Source organism: Gobio gobio (assembly GCF_949357685.1).
Source record: "Gobio gobio genome assembly, chromosome: 2".
NCBI lineage: Eukaryota > Metazoa > Chordata > Actinopteri > Cypriniformes > Gobionidae > Gobio > Gobio gobio.
In genome coordinates this window covers 20,759,609-20,781,759 of record NC_137098.1, presented here as the reverse complement: position 1 = coordinate 20,781,759, position 22,151 = coordinate 20,759,609, and positions in this window count along the sequence as shown.

Below are 22,151 nucleotides of genomic sequence, written 5' to 3'. Positions count from 1 at the left end.
GTGTTTGTGTTGGCAAGGCGCCCTTATATACTTCCGGGTCGCACGTTGATGACGTCATGGGCTGTCGTCGGTCAATGAGCCGTGATTCGATAGTAGCTTCAGACACCTGTCACGCTGAGGCGTTCCCTGTAGCGTCTTTCCGATGCAGCGCGAGTTCCCTTTCGAAAGGGAACTAAAGTTAAAAAGTCAAGTCAAACTACCCAACTAAAGCAAACACTGATCACAATAATGGTGACAACAAACTAAACTATTATTTTCAATAAAACATCAACATCTAAACCTCTGTTAATTCTCAAGAAGAGCTTGTGTAGATGTCTGACAGAAATAAAGTCAATCTGGTTAGTAATGTGTTTAGCTGGTAATGCTGTTTGTGGAGGTATGTAATCCTCCTCTGTTGAGATCTTCAGAGATTTAATGTGCTGCCATACATTTCACCCTTTTTTAAGTTTTTTTTTTTTTACAGTGTGGTGCTTAGTCCAACAAAAATTCAACGTCTGTCTGATGTTGGAGCTTGACGTCAAACAAATGTTGGGTTTAGACATCAACCCGATTTTCTTTTTCAACCAAAATATGGCGTCTGACTAACGTTGGATTAGTTGGAGTCCAACGTCTTTCTGACGTCACGTTGACATACTGCGCCTGCTGGGTACTTTATTATTCTGTCACGTGATCCTTCAGAAATCATTCCAAAGCTGATTTGATGCTCAAGGAATTTATATATATATATAGAATTATCAATGTTGAAAACAGTTGTGCTGCTTTTTTTTTGGAAATATATTTTTTTCAAAAAATTGTTCAAAAGTTCAAAAGAACAGCATTTATTTCAAATAGACATTTCAAATGTCTTTTTTGTCACTTTTTTATTATCAATAGTCACATTCACAGACGTGACTTATTTTTAGAAGCCGATGTAAATGCATTAAGGTTTCAAGTGTTTTTTTGATATCCTTAGGGGAAATTCAAGTTTTAATTGGGGGGTCAGTAATTTGCACCCTGGTTCAGCTCCTCTCACATCAGCAAGAAGTGCTAATTAGAAAATATTTCTGTCAGAAATTCATATAAATGTGTACAAAAAACAAAAGCTTGAAATTCTCAAAAGCTTGCAATTTAAATGCAAATGATGGTCATTTACCATAGTAAATAAAACAAACGGCTGCAACCAAAGTGTCCTGACGGCAACAGAAGAAGGGTTGTAATTGAAAGAGCTTTTAAGGCAAGAACTCATCGTCACAGATACCCAAGATAACAGGAAGGAATCGTGAGCATCTGCAGTGATTTAATCAGTGTGTTGAGAACAGGTTATTTAGTCGCTCCTGAGAGCATGAATTATGATTGTGTTAGCATAATCTGCTGTGTAAATGAGAACGAGTCAGTCATTTAGTTTGTTTCTTACTGATCAGATGTGCTGATTCTTCGCGCAGTGAGGATGCTTCGATCTTAATGAGAAATGAGGACGCGCTCACACACTCAGACTGGTGCACAAAGTCTAACTCGCATCACATGTTACAGAAAGTGATTACCCTGTAATTAATAAAAAAATAAAAACACAAACAAACATTGTGCTGCTCGATATAATGAAATTAAGGTTCTGTCACTCTGAATGCACACACTTTAACAGCGACATTATTACAACACATAGATTCGGGACACAGTGAAGATTAAATAGACAAAATAATATTAATAAAGTGGGTGTATGAGATGGCAGAATTGAGTGGATAAATGGGTGGAGTTGAGGGGAAGAGTGGGCGGAGCTTGTAGTATTAATGAGTGGGTGGAGGTGTGTGATTGAATAAGTAGGTGGGAATGAATGGATTAGTGGTTGGGGTCAATGTAAAAATGGGCGGAGCAGTTTGTTTTAATTGTGTACGGAGCTGTGATTGAGTATTAAAGGGGTACTTCACCGCTGGAAAGATGAATGTGTATTTAAATTGTGTCATTTATGAAATAGAATTGTGAAATTATTTTAGAAGTTTGTGCCTTCTAGACTGAGAAAAGCCAGAAAATGTATTTTTGGCTCATATGGATGAAAGTTAACAACTCCCAGAATGCACTTGCTTCGTTGCCTACGAGGCCACTCCCAAGCCACGCCTAACAGTTACATCACTTGCCCACCGCAGCACCACCCCACCGTCGTGTTCATTTTTATAGTAATAAAATAATTTAGTTCAGTTAGAAAACAGACACTAAAATTAAAAACTGAATGTGTCTGCTCAATATAGCATGAGCCGAACGAGAATCACAGCACAAATGCAGCAGGAGTCATTCGTCAGTCATTTCATTCATCATGAGAGCAAGGAGCTGACAGACAAGATGATCGCGGAAGATTTGGTTTCAAAGCGAAATGTTAAAGCGCCTATTTAAGTGAGTTTGTCATTGTACCGTTTTGTTGCAGTGTTTTTCATTAAGAATCATAGGCTAATGAACCCACAATTCAAGCAACCCGCCCTTGAATAGGTGCTAATTCTATACTGAAACTAAAATGAGCACGGCCGCCAGGCATTCATTCACGGCCTCACAGTCATTCACGGTGCATGTCCAGTCTTGCACATTTTCAGTTCATGCCTATGGAAGATTAAAGGTGTCATGAACTGGCTTTAAAAAAATAAAATTTGACTGTTGTCTGAGGTCAACTTTGCGTGGTTTTTACATTCAAAAACATCATAATGAATAAGAAACAGGTTATTTTCTACCCTGGTTTTGAGGCTCTCTCAAGAAACACTTGGTTTTGATGGGCATGCTGCACTGAAGACTTGGAAGTAAACGCCCACGGCTAGGATTGGATAACAGTTTTGCCTATTTAATGAGCTTCGGCTCCCCCGTGAGTACACAAGGAATTTTTTTGAAAGCACGTGGAAGAAACGGCAACTGAAATGATTCGTCCCACAGGGCTCGCAAAATATCTTTATCAAACAAACACCCGCGATTGATCGTTTTTTTTATTACACTGCCCGCCCGATCAGTGGATATAAGCGCGAACCGTGCATCACACACACACACACACCAAGTACGTTGCAGACTGCATGATCAAAACTTCCACGATTGTATTTTTCCTTCAAATATCAAGTCAAGAGAGTAAACACACATCAAGAAAGGAATGTTATTTCACTATTTAAGATAGCCCGTCAGCAGGCCGGGCTTACATTTTGATAGCCCGTCTGAAAAACATATAGCCCCGGGACGTTGGGCTTTGCGAGCCCTAGCCCATTCATGTCTGAGTTTGATCCCGAATCGCAATTAACCAACAAAACCACAAATAAAGGATTCTCCAGCCCTTGACAGCGTGCTAATGTTCAGTTAGACATGTACACATAATCAATAGATATCAAAAGATCTGTAACAATGCAATACTATCACATGTAAAAAAAAAATATTTTTACTCACATAAAGGTGTTGCTTCATTCATTCATGTAATCTCATCCTGTCTGCAAATCCAGTATCTTGTTTACAAACGAATCCGTGGTTCCTTGATAACCTACGCGAGGACGTGGACGCACTGAAGCTTTAAATTAGCTCAAATGACTGTCAGATGTAAGTAATTACCTTGAAAAACTATACATCATTAAAAAGATCTAAGACTCAAGCTTCCATTTTTTATATCTGTTCTATTCTCAAAGTCTTATAGTGACTGTAATTTGTTAATATGTGTCAGGAGTTATGAATATGAAAACCGGCGTCGGTAGCTTCTTATTGTAATATGATTGTCAGTTGCTCTCATTCATAAAAAACTCCTCTATTCTCATCACGAAGACTCGCGACAAAACAACATCCCTCAGGGCTTTTAGTTCAAAAGTGTGCAGATGAGGAGAAATATTGATAGATTGTCATATGTCTGTGTCAAATTTTATACAGATAAGTATTATTTATTCAATACTTCCCCAAAATGCGCAGATGTAATCATTATGAGCGCTGGATACTGTTGTGAACTTTTATCTCCTAAAGTGTAGGAAACTCAGAAGTGTAGACCAGGAGACGTCGGGATCAAACAGAAGTTATTCTTTTAATGAGAACTCTCTGTGCTGCAGGTCGTCCGAAAACAGTCTGATTTAACAGTATACCTGATAGGTTATATACATTCCAAAGGGGGAGGGATTTACATTGAGGACAGGTTTTGGGAAAAACCGCCCAGACAGAGTATCACCAATACCTATTCAAACGCATAGAGGCAACGACGGTGAGAGTCTGAAAACAGGTCCGGCAGGAATTCTCCTGCTGGAAACTCAACAATCTTCCTTTATACCTCAAATGCTCACTGTAAAACAGGCCCAGCAGGAAATCTCCTGCTGGAAAAAAAAACCCAGAATTATTATCTATCTTAAATTTGTAAATACAATGTACTTTCTTAAATTTGTAATCCAACAATCCCCCCTTTGGGAGTTCTAATAACTCACATAATACAAATTTAAACCTTCATCAGTCCATTCTGCAGCTTATGTTTGTTAGCATAAGCTCCACCTTCTAGTCATGTAACTTGGAAAAAGTTACAGGCACATATCACTTTCTCTGTGTTGATTGTCTGTAGTGACGAATGACATGCTGCCACAGAAACAAAACATGCCACTAGGGTCCGTGTAGTTCATTACGGGTAATATTCTTTTGTGGTTGGAACAGTCCTTGTGAGTCCTTTGTTGACCTTACAGGTTTCTCAACCATGAAGAATTATCTTCAGTCATCTGATGTAATTTTGCTGAAAGATCAAGAATGTCTTGTTGGATTTTGTTCAAGAGTCCTTGACCACCATGTTTGTGCATAAGTGAGTCCTTGAATGCAGCCATCTTCTTTGTTGGTGGTAGGAGAGCAACCAGGGTGCACCTGCCATTGAATTGGCTGAGCAGGATGTTATATACAGAGGTTCCTCCCATCATGTGCCACCCATGGGATTCCTGCTCCTACTGAAGGCAGGTGTGGAATGCAAACGTTCTTTCCAGCAAACAAGGTGTTTCTTTACATATTCATCAGCTCTAAGAATATGTTGTTTCTGGAGTCTACACTTTGTGCGATGTCCATGATGAGTAGTAGCAAGGCAATCTTGATCATGTTGATGGAAGACTGAAGTTCCCGTAGATCATTCTCTGCGTTGTGTATTTTTTCTTTTGTGACAGTTGACTCAGTAGTGGGTCTAGTTGTCCTTCAGAGGTTGTGGCTTCATACGCAGGTGAGAAAATGTGTGCGTATGGGTCTGGGGACAGCCTTCTAGTGGTATCTGCACAGATTAAGAACGAAAACAAAAGACAACAGAGCAGTATTTGTTCTAAAAGACAGCAAACATCAGGGTTGTCTCATCTGTTCAATCGGAGTCTGCTATTGTTGTTTCTTCTTTCCCTATTTCTCAATTCCTGTGACACCTAAAGAAACAGTGAGGTAAGGATGGACTAGTGTGGGAATGCCTACGAGGGAATCTTCACCGCAGGGTTGGCCCCCGAATGCTTATTGCATTCATTTCTTTCCTGGGCTCCTCACTGTTCCGTGTCCTATCCTATCCCTTCAATCACTTGAGCTGAACCATCAACAAACAACTCCAATTCTGCATTCTCAATGGGAGTTTCTACTATTTCATTCGTAGTTGCGTATGTAAGCGAAACACAATCATGAGTCATTTCATCCTCTAACAAAACTTCAGTCATTGCAGACGTACATGAGGATGGGTTCGTGACTGGTGCACGCTGTAAAACAATGTTCGGGGCTGTGACGCTAAATTTCACTAAATCAACAGGCACATCAGATACTGATTGAATGGCTACATCTGTTTCAAAGAAAGCTTGCAAGTCAGGATAAAAGTTATCAGTCTGACTAACTTCATTCACATCAATTTTCTCTACAGTTTTGTTGAGGTTCAATTTCTTAGTCAAAGAAGCTACTTTAGCAGAGAGCTCTTTGTTCTGTTTCTCTAGCTCTGAGATACACTGAGACTGTTGTCTAGCTAGCGCTAAACCACATTTTCTGTGACAACAAATAATGCCTTTCACATTGTTCTTGCGAATACATGCTCCTAAAACTTTTTTACATTCATCAATCGACCAATTCTTGTCTGGATGGATCTCATATTTCTGAGTTAGTTTTTGTCTAACTTTCTCTGTGACAATTAAATTCATCTGCACTCCTAACTGTGATTTGAAATCACTGTCTGTCCACAAAGGAGCTGCAAGACCACCTTTTTCAGTTGTGGGGGTCAGTCTAGCATTCTTTCTAAACATTTTTTAATTTCTTTGTTACCACACTACAAACGATACTCGGTTACTTAACGTAACCTCGGTTCTCTCTAGAAGAGGGAACGAGTATTGCGTAAGTTCCTTACGCTACGGGAAAGTATTCTTTCTTCGAGATTTCTGAAAAACCCAAAATTATCCTTAATTTTGTAACATTGTCAACGCAGTGCGGCAGCCTGGCAGACCATAGCAGGCTATTCCAGCGTGCTATTGGCTGCTCTGCTGGCAACTGCAGCAGCCTATCGGTGAGCCCGCGTGACGTGGCGACCAATGAGGGCGCTTCGCGCCCACCTGGCTTCATTTGCCTACAGGTGGGGCGTGGCCACGTGTATATAAGCGGGGCTCACAGGCTGCATATTCGGTTTTCGTAGTTCTGAAGCGTAAAAACCCGCGGGGCGCACGGCAAGGAACGCAATACTCGTTCCCTCTTCTAGAGAGAACCGAGGTTACGTTAAGTAACCGAGTATCGTTCTCTTACGAGAGGTTCTCTCGTATTGCGTAAGTTCCTTACGCTACGGGAACATATTGTCAACGCCGTGCGTGCCTCGCATACAGCATATGTATCCCAGGGAACCGGGGAAAAAACACTGCTCGGGCAGGGTGGCCGGTAAAGGAAACGGGCCACCACATATACGGGCACTTCATTTGAACTGACGGGTGGTTACAACAGGTGGTTACAACACCCTGTCCCATGAATGAGGGAACGGCACCTGCCGGTCTCCTTCAAATTCACCACACCTTGTCTCATGAATGAGGGAACGGCAACGCCAGTCGCCTTCAAATTCACAATATCTTGTTATATGAGTGAGGTAACGGCACCGCCGGTCACCTTCAAACTCACAACAGCTCGTCTCGTAAATGAGGGAACGGCACCGCCGGTCTCCTTCAAATTCACATGAGCCTAGTACCGAACTTACTACCAGTATGTGAGCTATGTCTGCGCAGAATCACTGGGCAGAACCAACAGCCCTATTGAACTGATAACACTTTCGCCTGTAAGGCAGGAACTTCCAGATTGTAAAATCTCACGAACGTAGACGGGGAGGCCCAGCCTGCCGCCATACAGATATCGTGGATGGAAATCCCTCTGGCCCAAGCCCACGAAGAGGCTATGCCTCTGGTGGAGTGTGCTCTGACACCTAGCGGGCACTGCAGGTGTTTGGAAGCGTATGCAGTTGCAATCGCGTCCACTATCCACCTGGACAGGGTCTGTTTCGAGGAGGCGAGACCTTTAGCGCGCCCTCCAAACGAAACAAATAGCTGCTCAGAACGCCTGAAGGCGGCGGAGCGTGTGACATAAACCCTCAATGCCCTGACAGGGCAGAGGATATTGCCACCGTCCCCCTCGTCGGATGCTGGCAGAGCCGAGAGGGAGATAATCTGCGCCCTGAAGGGAGTGCCGATCGCTTTGGGGACATAACCATGCCTCGGTCTGAGAATGACCTTAGAGTCATTAGGACCGAACTCCATACACGTCGGGCTCACTGAGAGCGCGTGTAGATCCCCCACGCGTTTCACTGAAACCAGAGCTATCAGGAACGCGGTTTTTAGCGAAAGGAACCTTGGTTCCACAGTCTCGAGCGGTTCAAAGGGATGAGCCTTCAGGGCCTCTAGGACCAAGGCCAGATCCCATAAGGGAACCAAAGGGGGCCGCGGGGGATTCATCCGTCTGGCTCCTCTGAAGAAACGGATGATGAGCTCGTTCCTTCCTAGCGTGCTACCTAGCGTCGTCTGAGCGAACGCTGCTATAGCCGCCACATACACTTTGAGCGTGGAAGGGGACCTGCCCAGTTCCAAAAGCTCTTGGAGGAAGGAGAGCACCCGCTGGACCCCACATTGCTGTGGGTCCAATCCCTTGGAAACACACCACTCAGTGAACACCGACCACTTAGAACTATATAACCGCCTCGTCGAGGGGGCTCTAGAGTGTGAAATCGTGTTCATAACCCCTTCGGGTAGGTCAACGGGTATCCGTTGGTCACCCATACATGCAGAGACCATCGCTCTGGATGGGGATGCCAAACTGACCCTCCTGCTTGAGAGAGGTCTGCTCTCAGCGGAACTGGCCAGGGGGGTGAGTGCGACAGCTTCACCAGCTCTGGGTACCAAATCTGGTTCTCCCAGCGCGGCGCTATAAGGAGCACCGGGCGGCGCGTCTCCCTGATTTTCGCTATGACCTGGGGCAATAGGGAAATCGGTGGGAAAGCATACAGCGGGAGGCTGGGCCAAGGTTGGGACAGCGCATCCTCGCTTTTGGACGGAAACGTCGGGCAGCGGGCGTTCTCTTTTGTTGCAAAGAGGTCGAGCTCCGCTCTGCCGAATAGGCGCCATACCAGCTGGACTGTCTGGGGGTGCAGGGACCATTCTCCTGAGAGAATGAGGCCCCTGGACAGCTTGTCCGGGCCCACATTGAGGTGGCCCGGTATGTGCGCAGCTCTCAGCGAGCGCAGCGAGCTGTCTGCCCACACGAGCAGGCGTTCTGTCAGATTGCCCAGACACCTGGACCTGACACCGCCCTGCCGGTTCACGTAGGACACCACTGTGGTATTGTCCGACCGGACCAACACGTGGTGTCCTCGTATAAGCGGGAGAAACTGCTTGAGCGCGTTCTCTACCGCTATCATCTCCAAACAGTTTATGTGTAGGAGTTTTTCCTCGCTCGACCAGAGGCCCGAGGCTGATCTGCCCTCGAAAACGGCGCCCCAACCCGTGGTGGAGGCGTCCGTCGAGATGACCTTGCGGTGTGAGATGGCTCCCATCGTCACTCCCCTCTGGTACCAGTCGGCTACTAACCAGGGCTCTAGGCTGAAACACAGCTCTGAGTCACTCTGATCCTGAAGCCTCCGGACGCCCAGGCTCTGTGAGGCACTCGGGCGTTTAACCAGCATTGCAGCGGGCGCATGCGCATTAAGCCCAGCTGGAGCACAGCTGCAGCTGAGGCCATACGTTCCAGCATCCTCTGAAAGAGCTTGAGAGGTGCGATTTTGCCCGGCCGGAAGTACTCAGCCATGCGCTGAACTTGGCGCGCGCGTTGGGGTGACAGGCGGGCTGACATTGCCACAGTGTCCAGATTCAAACCCAGAAATGAGGTTGATTGCGTGGGCACTAATGAGCTCTTGGTCCAATTGACCGTGAGCCCCAGGCTGTCCAGATGGCTGAGCAGCATTGCCCTGTGGGCGAGGAGCTCGGCCTCTGACTGCACCAGGATGAGCCAATCGTCCAGATAGTTCAACACTCGCATCCCTCTTTTTCTCAGAGGAGCGAGGGCCGCGTCCATGCACTTCGTAAATGTACGGGGTGCTAGTGACAGGCCGAACGGAAGGACGGTGTATTGATAAGCCTGGCCGTCGAAGGCGAATCGTAAGAATGGCCTGTGACGTAGCGTTATCTTGATTTGAAAATATGCATCTTTCAAATCTAGGGAGATTAGCCAGTCTCTCGGGCGAGTATGCGCGAGGATCTGCTTGGTCGTGAGCATCTTGAACGATCTTCTCATAAGAGCTTTGTTCAGACGCCTCAGATCCAGAATCGGTCTGAGCGACCCATCCCTTTTTGGCACGAGAAAATACTGGCTGTAAAAGCCTGACTCGCTCATAGAATGGGGAACCGGTTCTATAGCCCCTTTGCACAGCAGCGTGGCTATTTCTGCTCGAAGTAGATGTGCTACTTCCTCGCTCACTCTCGTCTCTGTACGCGCACAGAAGCGCGGAGGGTGGCGAGCGAACTGCAGAGTGTAGCCGTGCTTCACTGTTTTCAGCACCCATTCTGATACACCTGGAATGGCTTCCCACGCTCTCGCGTGTGCCACACGGGATAGAACGGCCTCCGGGCTCAAAACGCCGCGCTTCGCGGGTTTGACGGCCTGTATAGGAGGGGCGGGCGCAGTGCGCGCGCTCTCTGTGCTGTGGGCCAGCCGATCGCTCTCGATGGCTGGCCGCCTTACACACTGTATCTCTGCCGCTTCGAGCGGGGAGTGGCTTGTGTGTGGCCCTACACTCGTCGTTCCAGCCACCTTGGGCGGAGAACAAATGGTGTGTGGCGCGGCGCATGGCGCCGGGGGCAGAATGTTCGCGAAAATGTGTGAGCGCGTTTGAGCGGGCACAACTCTTACGCGTGGAACATGACCGGTTAAGAGTGGCTGTGTGACAGCGCGTGTGGTGATTAGGCGTGGGCGCAAATAAGCGGACACGTGACCTAACTCTAGCACTCGAGCGGCCGGTGGCCGCTTTATGTGAGTGAGAGACACGGGATTTGCACGTTTACTGCATTTGAAAACACATACGGCGTGAGCCGTGCAACCAGAAATAAAAGCAACTTCGTGATTTCTCTGGTTCGTCGTAAAACGGCGGTTGTAGACAGGCGAGAGGGCAGTTTTGCCGGCTCGTTGGCTGCGTGAGAGCCATCTGCAGCAGCCACAGGAGTGGGGGCTGACAGGAAGAAGAGTTTTGACGGTGGTCCGGCCACAGCGGGACTTAACCGTCACTTCCCCCTTCTGCTAGGAGGACTTTGGAGGGGCTTCAGTTGGAAACAGGCGAGAGGGCGAGTCCGCCGGCTCGTAGGCTGTGTGGAAAACATCTGCAGTAGCCACAGGAGTGGGGACTGACAGGAAAACAGAGTTTTAACGGTGGTCCGGCCGCAGCGGGACTTAACCGTCTATTCTCTCCTTATGTATAGACGCCCAAAAATACTCGAGCGCCACGTGGTGCAAGTTAGCTTTCTGTATGTAAGAAAAGCTGGCCGCGAGCCCGGGGAAGCGGACAGTAAACATTTTTATCTGCCGCGAGAGCTGGGCTCGAACTCGGGTCTCCGGCGTTTCAGCCGCTGATTTTGCCGCTGTGTTACCGGGAGGGACACAATAGCGCGAGCATACGGCACTACGTCCTCGTGCTTATTGGCAGTCGTGCGTGCATAAAAGACAGGCTCGTTACTGCAATAGTAATATTTCCAGCCGCCTGAACTGGAGAGGGGGCTGAGAAATGCTAGAGAAAGGCGGTTCGTCCGGCCACAGCGGGACGAAAACACCCTCTGTTAATTTTCCGGTGAGTGCGGCGCGCACACGCGCGCTGAACATGCTCGTGACCGTGCGCACTCTCATTCCTTGCGAACGGCGCAATCTGCGCGGTCCAACAGGGGGGGGGTGCGGGTTCGTTGGAGAGCATATGTCAGCGTCATGTCTCATGACGGCGTTTGTTCGCTGGCGTGCGTGTCTTAACAGGCTCGTGTACAGCAATATGAACAATTCCAGTCGCCTGAACTCATGAGGGGACTGAGAAATGTGCGCGAGGGTGGAACAGCTCTCTTGTAACGTAAAGAGAGCTGCAGGACCGTCCGTTTCTGCCATCCCTTGTATGTAAGCGGCGCATTAGCGCGGCATGAACAGAGGGGGGAGGAGGCTCGCTCCGAGACCGTTCATTTCTACCATCCCTTGCAAGCGGCGCGGTGGCGCGGCTTGAACAGAGGGGGAGGAGGCTCGCTCCGAGACCGTTCATTTCTACCATCCCTCGCAAGCGGCGCGGCTTGAACAGAGGGGGAGGAGGCTCGCTCCGAGACCGTTCATTTCTACCATCCCTTGCAAGCGGCGCGGTGGCGCGGCTTGAACAGAGGGGGAGGAGGCTCGCTCCGAGACCGTTCATTTCTACCATCCCTCGCAAGCGGCGCGGTGGCGCGGCTTGAACAGAGGGGGAGGAGGCTCGCTCCGAGACCGTTCATTTCAACCATCCCTTATAAGCGGCGCGGTGGCGCGGCTTGAACAGAGGGGGGGAACAGCGGAGTGATGTCATCATAAAACTGCTCGAGTCGAGCCCGCAGGGTCGACATAGAGAGTTCCTCGCACTCGGGGCAATCGCCCGCGAGGAGTGCGGCGGCGGCGTGGTCACGGCCCAGACAGAGAGCGCAGACACATGGCGGTCTCTGGTGCTGAGCTGCACGTGGCACGAGCCGCAGGTGGAACGAGGCGTTTTGATAAAAACGCTCGTGCTCTTTTATGAAACGTGTGACGCAACGGCGAGAACACGTGCAATGAAAGGATATAATGCTGCCGGATAGCAGAGCAGGCACGGATGGCTGAAGGTGGCGCGATGCTGCCGGCTTCTTCAGGCGCTGTCCTCTGCTTGCTCGTCTGCACGTTCAACGGCGGCGGGTTCCAGATCCAGCGATGCGAAGGGCTTCGCTGAAGAAAAGAAAATCGAATATGCAGCCCGTGAGCCCCGCTTATATACACGTGGCCACGCCCCACATGTAGGCAAATGAAGCCAGGTGGGCGCGAAGCGCCCTCATTGGTCGCTACGTCACGCGGGCTCACCGATAGGCTGCTGCAGTTGCCAGCAGAGCAGCCAATAGCACGCTGGAATAGCCTGCTATGGTCTGCCAGGCTGCCGCACTGCGTTGACAATGTTACAAAATTAAGGATAATTTTGGGTTTTTCAGAAATCTCGAAGAAAGAATACTTTCCCGTAGCGTAAGGAACTTACGCAATACGAGAGAACCTCTCGTAAGAGAACACTGAATTCTCTGATCATTTCTTTGTTACCACACACTCACAAACACTGACTTCTCTGATCATTTCTTTGTTACCACACAGTCACAAACACTGACTTCTCTGATCAACAACTTGTTAACACAGCTCAACTATTGTTACCTTTCTTTGGCAAAACAGAGGACAACACAAATAATAACTAAATGTTAATCTTCCCTGCCTAAAACAGAGGCAAAACAATTATTAGCACGTAGTGCTAATCTTCTCTATGAAGAGGCAAACAACTTCCCTGCTTGAAACAGAGGATGACTCATCTCTAAAAACAAACTTTTTTATAGGGTAACACAAATATTTACTAAATTCTAATCTTCCCTATTTAACAGAACAATTATTAGCTTGTGAGGCTTTGTATTTCAGGCTCTTCTGCCTGAATACAGAGGATAACTTTCATCTCTAACCAAACTTTTTAGAGGATAACTTAGTTAACCAAACCCTACAGCTGTCCGTTAACTCTTCCCTGGCAGCGCAGAGGAAAACAAATTTGTACTGGTCTTTAAGGTTCTTTTGGATAGAGCAGCACTCACCACAACCCTTGGTTAAGAGAAACATTCGGTCTGGAAATCTTTGTTCAGCTGGAAGTTTCGCTCTGGATTCCAGTCTGGAACGTGGGCAGATCTTTATCTTTGAACTTGAAGTTTCAATCTGGATTTCAGGTGAGGAAGCTGGAACTCTATCCGGGTCACAAGGCACCATCTGTTGTGAACTTTTATCTTCTAAAGTGTAGGAAACTCTGAAGTGTAGACCAGGAGACGTCGGGATCAAACAGAAGTGATTCTTTTAATGAGAACTATCTGTGCTGCAGGTCGTCCGAAAACAGTCTGATTTAACAGTATACCTGATAGGTTATATACATTCCAAAGGGGGAGGGATTTACATTGAGGACAGGTTTTGGGAAAAACCGCCCAGACAGAGTATCACCAATACCTATTCAAACGCATAGAGGCAACGACGGTGAGAGTCTGAAAACAGGTCCGGCAGGAATTCTCCTGCTGGAAACTCAACAATCTTCCTTTATACCTCAAATGCTCACTGTAAAAAAGGCCCAGCAGGAAATCTCCTGCAGGAAAAAAAACCCAGAATTATTATCTATCTTAAATTTGTAAATGCAATGTACTTTCTCAAATTTGTAATCCAACAATACTCTGATGTTCTGTGTTTTCAGTTCATACTGGCAGCCGGGGGTCGCTCCGTGCACATGTAGTCCATATATAGCACGCATGAAGAAGAGGCAAACCATGTGACATTCCAGGAAGTGTCTGGTATAAACAAAGCTTACTGAGATCGCTATAACATGCAGATAGACACGTCTGAAGACAATAAACACACAATCGCGAGGATGTATGGTTTATCTGTGTTTTTTATACCATGTTGGGTGTATTCATAATAGATTATATTTATAATGCAATGCTATTCGACATAGCTTTTATCATTATGCAGAATATTGTAAAATTGTATATTTTCTGTCTGTTTTTTTTATCTGAAGCCAAATGAGTTCACAGAAGGTTATTTAAAACATTTGACTTGTGATATAAAGTATGTTTGGAGTAAAAAACATGGTTTTAATCTCATAATTTGTTGTGTTTTGATTGTTTGCTAAACTAACATGCTAGCTAGCGAATGCACCTGCCACCTGGGCAAATATGTTATTTTTATTAATAATTTTGAATAGACTGAAATGAAAAACCAACTGAAATGTTTCTATTTTCAACAAGGGCATTTGAGGCAGTTTAGAAGGTGAAGTGAGAAGTTTGATCAAAGAAATAAGGTTTTAATAGAACAGTTTGAATAGAGAGTCGTCAGTGATTACAATGAAGACAAAATAATAAGATAATTAGAACCATAACCAGGCCAGAGAGGTTTGAAAGTGTGCTGGCGAGACTGAAACTGAATGTGCAGTTTGCACCTCAAAACAATAGAGACAATAAACTGAATGGTTGCTCAGAAAATGGCAATAAACATCAGTTAACATTTTAGAGAAATCTCAAAATAAAATCACATGACATGATCTTGAAAAACATTTCATAAAATTCAGAGTTTTAGACTTATCATATTCAGATTTGAAATATAACATGGTCAGACATGTGGCTTCAGTTGTAATGCATTTTTAGATTGCTACAAGGCCAACTTCAATTCTATTTTCATAAAGAAATGAATACAAATACATTTCTAATAACTTTACAAAACTTTGAAGCTTATTATAGCTATTTTTGATTATGAAAATAATTATAATTTTGAATTTGCAGTAAACGGCCAAGAGTTTGCTTTCAAATGAGACCATATTTATGCTTTTAGTGCAAAGGATTCATGAACTGTATCGGTTTTAGTCGGAGTATGCCATTTCTTAGGATTTTTTCAAAAGCTGGGGTTTAGGCTAACAGGTTAAATGAAGTAACAGACGCGCAATATCTTCCCCACATGAGCTGGATATTCATTAAAAATAAAGTTCATCCATGCATTCATAATATTGGAAACCAAATTAAGCTTATGCAGTATGTTTAGAAATTCTATCCAGTTTAGCTCCATGTAGGCCTGTGTTATGTCAGTGGCATGAGTCGGTGGGCGGGGCTACAGAATCAGGCGTTGTTCTTCTTCTGTTGAGGTGGTGTTTCACTACACTCTGACGTCATAGCTTGGCACATTCTGAGATCGATAATTTGCTGGGCCTGGTGTCAATAAAAGCTTTTCTTTGACTAACAAGGAAGTTTTCAAGTACAATCATTCAAATATACTACCGGGTTTCTACTGATACAAATTTTAATGCTAGTCGCTAAAGTAACCCTTTAAGGTGTGTTCCACATCTGCTGCGGCTGGATGCAACCGATCGGCTAGAGTAGCCACGTGCAGGCGGGGAGGAGCTGCAAACGGAGACGTGAAGTCGGAAACTTTCTGTTTCCCGTAGTGACACTCGTGCTGTGTTTGCATACTTTATCACAGCTGAAGTGAAATAAATGCAATATTAGATATTTTAATTTAAAATAACAGGGTGTTCAAATAATTTTATTGTAAAATAAAAAAGTTCAACATATAAGCCTATACTATCAATGAAGTGGGGTCTACGATTTTTATCAGTTTTATTTTGATAAACATGACAATATAACATCGCGACTACATGAAAATAGGTTTTACCATTATAAAAACTGATTTGTGAGCATTAGTGGAACTGAAGGTTTTAGAATAAACACGAAACACATGTGATCGCATGTGGTGAATCCAGCCAATCGTGGAACAGCTGTGTCGTCATCAGAGCTCATGCAGCCGCTCTGGAGAAGCTGCGCAAAATGCACCAGCCGCTTCTCTCGAATCGCTCTCACAGCACTTTGTTGACATACGTCGCAGTCACGTGGCGTTGGCGCTGTCTCAAGTCGGAAAACATTTCTAACCGCCATGCACAACTTCAAGTCAGCCACTGATCGGTCTTCGCATTGCTGCATGAAGTCGAACAAGCCTTTAGTGTAAATGACTGAGTGGATAAGTGAGTGGGTGGGGTCAATGGAAAAGTGGACAGAGCTGTGTAATTGAGTAAGTGTGGATCTGTCTAATTGAGCAGGTAGTTGAAGAAAGACGGTGGAAATGACTGTCGATGACTGAATTGGTGAAGTTGAGGGGAAAGTAGATGGGGTTGTGTAGTTTAATGAGTGGGCAGAGCTGTGTGAATGAGAAAAATGAACGAGTGAGCGACTGAGTGAGTGGAGGTGAGTTAATGTTTGAGGTTTAATCATTTCAGAATAATTAACATAGTAATTTGGTCAGCTGTTTCGTGAATGAGCCGCTGTTTGGAGTATGATGAGATGTGTTTGTTGAGTTCTTTAATGGTCTGCCTAGAAACAAATGCCGTGACGCCAAACTCCCTCATGGAAGAACTGTGACAATGAGCGCTTACCAGGATCAACTAAAAGCTGAATTTTCAAAAGTATGTAAAGTTCGTGGCTCCATTGTTGCAGTAAACTTGAATAACTTTCTTGAATTAAAAATTTATTGATGCATGCCAGTCTGTTATTGCATGGACATCGATTTTCACACCCCTAAACATGACATGGAACAAAATGAACTGTGATTGGTTGCGTTACATGTCAGTCAAACGTCCTCTTGGGCGGTTCTTGACCAATGAATGCTGCGATAGAGTCCAGACCTTCTGCCCTCAGTCCTAGGTCGGGCTACGCAAGACTAGAGTGTGATTGACATGCCGACACTCCTGCAAAGATCATTCCCACAACACACTTTTAAAGAGAAATGACAGATTAAGCTGTAGCACATATGGGATTTGAATATAATATTTAGAGGAAGTTCTTACAGGCCGCAGAAGATGAATAAGTGCTTAAAGGGGACCTATTATGCCCCTTTTTACAAGATGTAATGCAAGTCTTTGGTGTCCCCAGTAAGTGTCTGTAAAGGTGCTAGGGTTTCAGCTCAACATACCCCACAGATCATTTATTATACAATGCACTGCTTGAATGTGAGACTGCAACTGCTTTTCCAAAAAAAATGTTATGTAAACGTGCTAGATGACGTGCGTTTTTTTTTTTTTCGTTTCTTTTTTCTCCCAGTCGGGTCCATTCACACACAATGCGCCTTTGCGTGTAAAAACGGGAGACTCAGGCAGTAGAAAATGCAAGGTGTCTAGACGCATGTTTCTAATGTCTGTGTGGCAATGCATTTCAAAAAGTAGTTCACGGAGACTAAGACAGCACCCTGTTTGTTTTCTTTATTTTAAAAAAAGCTAAACTTTTTTGTTATTAGGAGTTTACACAAATAAAAGTAAAAACTTATCTGTATGACCAGAAATTGAGTATTTTTTAAGTTCTTTCCACTGGTATCAGAAAACAATAGAAGACGTAGATTTATCACATAGCTGAGACATTCTTGTGTTTCCACTAGCTGCTGTAGCTAGGAGATAAACATGGTTGACTGTACAGCTCACCCAAGGAAGGATCTAAGCTAATAGGGCAGATTCCGTCACCAGTCATGGGTGAGGCCTGTTGCATTGTGACGTCACAATGTATAGAAAACACTAACGACGCAAATGCGAACAACACTGTTAAATGGTCTATACAGGGATTTTTACCTTTATAGGATGGTTGTGTACCCACACTGCTGACACACATTTACATTCAAACACATGTAAAAGTGAATTTTGCATAATAGGTCCCCGTTAAAGTGGAAGATTTCTGTCCCTAGAACATTCTGTCCCTGACATGGAAGAACATAATTTACAGAGCCAAAAATATACAGATCAAATTGAGATCATTCAACTACATTTACATTTATGAATTTGGCAGATTGTTTATCCTTCCATTGAACCCATATTGGCGTTGCTAGATGACCTACAGCTGTGGTTTACAAGGGAATGACAAGGGGTCAGTGAAAAATTCTAGAGAAAAACTGTAATAAATAAATCATAATAATACTTATATAATATAAATATATAATATTAAATAATACAAATAAAATAAGTAAAATAAGTAAATAAATATATAGATTAAAATAAATAAATAAAAAATAGTTAATATATTAGTTTAAATTAGAAAAATATGTAGTAATGTAAATAAAAATGTTTATTAAATAAACAATCAAATATATAAATAATACTCTTAAATGTAAAAAATAAAAATTGTATGTAATAATGTAGCTTAATATAAACTTGTTGTAGATTTATAATATACATTTTTCAGCGTATAGGTGTTTATAAATAACATATGCCTTTGAAATAATAGGATGGGGGAAAATCATATTTTAGGGTCAATGGCATCTAAAATATTGAAAAGCCCTGATCCACAGGGAAGAGTGCACTACTCATGATTCACTTTCTGCCCTTGATCGTATGAGTAACATGACATGGCACATAAATGATGGAAGAGAAACAAGAACAATGCTTTTTAAGGTAATAAAAGAAACTGAATTGCTGTGCTGCTAGGAAATTTGCAGTGATCATAACAATAAGAATAATTAGATGGATGTTTTGAGTCCTGTGACATACAGCGTGCTTTACAGAAGTGGGAGGAAAGCTTGATCGTTTTAATTTGATATTTATAAATGCGTGCGCTGCTGCTGTCTGTGCTATAGCAGGTAATACATTGTCTTTCTAAACAAGACGACAGTCTGTTGGGGGAAATTTTAATTGCACAGAGAATGATGAATGGATGCAAATTAGAGAGAGCTTCACGCTGCGTCACAGTGAGCAGTTACTCAGTTCAGGGTCTGGATGTGATACACTTAAGAGAGAGAGAGAGAGAAAATCACATGACTGTGGCTACACTGTAATGATCATGTAGTGCAGACATGATGTATGTCACCCGTGACAGATTTTGCACAGATAAGTTGTGAATCATATGATTTCTCTTGCACAGCAGGAGGAACATTCCTCTGTCCGCACACTAAAAACAAACACAACAAGCTGTTTGTACATTTCACAGCATGGGCATTTTGCTTTCTATCAGGTTAAGACACAGTAAATGTTTCTAAAACACTAGAAAGAACAGGTAAATTGTAAAAAAAAAAAAAAAAAAAAAGAAACCAAACCATGATGTGCATATTTTTTTTTATGTTTAACTAAAAATTACAAGTACCAACGTGCAGTATTTGCATTTGGCAAAAAAAAAGAGCCTTAGTTTTATACTATAAAATATTTTTTTTAAATAGAGTTTATCTAAGTGAACTCAAGCATCAAGACAACAAACCCAGTTAAACTGCAGGATCTGAAGGATATATTTTACTCACTCACTAACTAAATAAATTAATAATGAATGTTTGTTAAACTGACTTGGAGGAGACCAGATTTTTCTGACATTTTTATCTGAGAAAAACGTTATATTTTATAAGATTATATATTTACCTTTAGGGAAGGCATATTTTAAACACAGATTAAATATAATAAGTAAATATTATAGAGCTTATGTTATAATGGCAGTTATTCAGAGTTACAAGAATATAGCCTATATTTGATTTTAGAACAGTGAAATATGAAGCAATATGAGTAATAATTGAATAAAACGTTTTGATAGTCACATATTATAGAAGGTTGGGTGTGGATTCTAAAATGGTGCAACGGGACTTGCTAAAGCTGTGTTCACACTGCCAGCTTCAAAGCGAACAAAATTCCATTTATTTCAATGGAGAGCTGGAGATTTCTGCCGACACAAGCATCAGTGACAAGGTGTAATCGTGTCTAGCGATGCAACAAAGTTGAGATGTTTAACTTTATGCAAATGAAAAATGACTTTCGGGAATGACAACCAATAGGAGTAAAGTCAGTGGAGCGCACTCACGTGATTCGTTACTACATCCTATAGTGGGGTATCGAGGCAAGATGGAGGAGATGTTAACTTTAGTGATCAGAAACTTTCCTATAATTTATGATATGTCTCTGTGTATATATGGGGTACTCGTGGTGCTGACTCCAAGCCTGAATGGTTTCGTTAACCCAGATAGACTGAAACTGCTACATCCAGATATATTTGGAAGTGAGCGAATGTGAAAATCACACGAAACTGGTGCGATTTTATTTGCCGCATACAGTAGAGTATGTTTATGAAGGGAGTCATGTCTGCTTTTGTGTAACATTTGTGACAGTGCTGCATGATCTCAGTGGAGGCATGCACCTGGTGAAGAGATGCAACTGAGTACAGCTAGTTCATTTGTGAAAATGAGTAAAAGTAACTACAGTACAGTAACTTATGAGAAACAGAGAAACTTATGAGAAACAGACTTATGAGAAATGGAGGAATCAGCATATTATATCAAACTCATCCACTGTAAACTTCAAATCGTTCGCTGTCAGTTAGTGTTGGTCAGGGACAGGGCTTGACATTAATTGTTTTGCTCACCAGCCACTGTTTTTGGCATAAAAGAAAAATCGATAATTTTGACCCATACAATGTATTGTTTGCTATTGGCCACAAATATACCCGTGCAACTTATGACTGTTTTTGTGGTCCAGGGTCACATGGTCACATCAAAAGCTTAAGGAAAAGATGATTTCTCAATTCATGAACCCTGTAAAAACTCATAATGTAATAACTGCACATAATGTAAAAACTACATATACTGTTATAAGTATTACATTATTATTACAATAAAATGTTCATAATGTAATACTTTTCTAAAAAAAAAATTAATCTTGAGCTCATAATGTCATAACAATTTTTACATTATGAGAAAATTATTACATTATAAACTTTTTTCATTATCGTAATAGCTTTTAAAACATAAAAATATTAGTATTCCCTTACAGTACATGTTTTTAAAATCTAAAGCCAGTCTTAAACTACCTGTGAAATGCAGTGTGTGTGTGTGTGTGTGTGTGTGTGTGTGTGTGTGTGTGTGTGTGTGTGTGTGTGTGTGTGTGTGTGTGTGTGTGTGTGTGTGTGTGTGAGTGTGTATGTACATGTGTATATGTGTTTTATGAGGACACATGTGTATAATGACATGGGTATTACAAAGTAAACATGGTTTATGAGGACACGTCCTGTGTCCTTGTAAACCAAATGGCTTGAAACAACACACGAAAAAATGCAGAAGTTTTGTGTGATGGGTAGGTTTAGGGGTCTGCTAGCGGGATAGAAGATACGATTTGTACAGTATAAAAATTATTACACCTGTGGAGAGTCCACCTGAACCTCATATTTAAGAATGTAAGTGTGTTGTGAGTTGAAAAATACAGCACAACACATCCCTGCTAAAACTGTTGAGTTTTAAAAATGAAAGATAAATAACTTTTACACCTTTAAACTACTACTACTACTACTACTAGTAGTAGAACTGGTAGTATGACACCCCTAGTACTAGTAGTAGTAGTAGCAGTAGCAGTAATCCAACACGATCTCATGACAATGCGTATCAATAGTACGAGTGTGCAATCTCGTGGAATGTATACACCAAAAAGAGTTTTGGCGTGCTTATGCTACACAGTTTTTCGCGTGCATATGATACACACTTTATGTCGTGCATATGACACGCTTTTGGGTAGGGTGAGGGTAGGGGGTGGGGGGCTTCGTACGTATAATACGCCATAAAGTGCATATCATATGCACACAAAAAAGTCTCGGTTACGTATGTAACCCTCGTTCCCTGAGGAGGGAACGGAGACGTACGTTAGTGACTAACGAATGGGGGTTTCGCTTAGAAGCCAATCATCTTCGAGTATTCAACAGCGCCCAATGGCAGTGCCAATGCCATGGGCATGCGGAATTTGCATGCGTAACTCAGCCCCACCTCGTGGGTATATAAGGAAGTACGCTGGCAACATCGCATTATGTTACTGCTGCAGGAGCCAAGACTGAACTCCGCGTTCCAGGCAGCACAGCTGACGTGGCAAGGAAACGTACGTCTCCGTTCCCTCCTCAGGGAACGAGGGTTACATACGTAACCGAGACGTTCCCTTTCGTTCAGTCACTACGACGTACGTTAGTGACTAACGA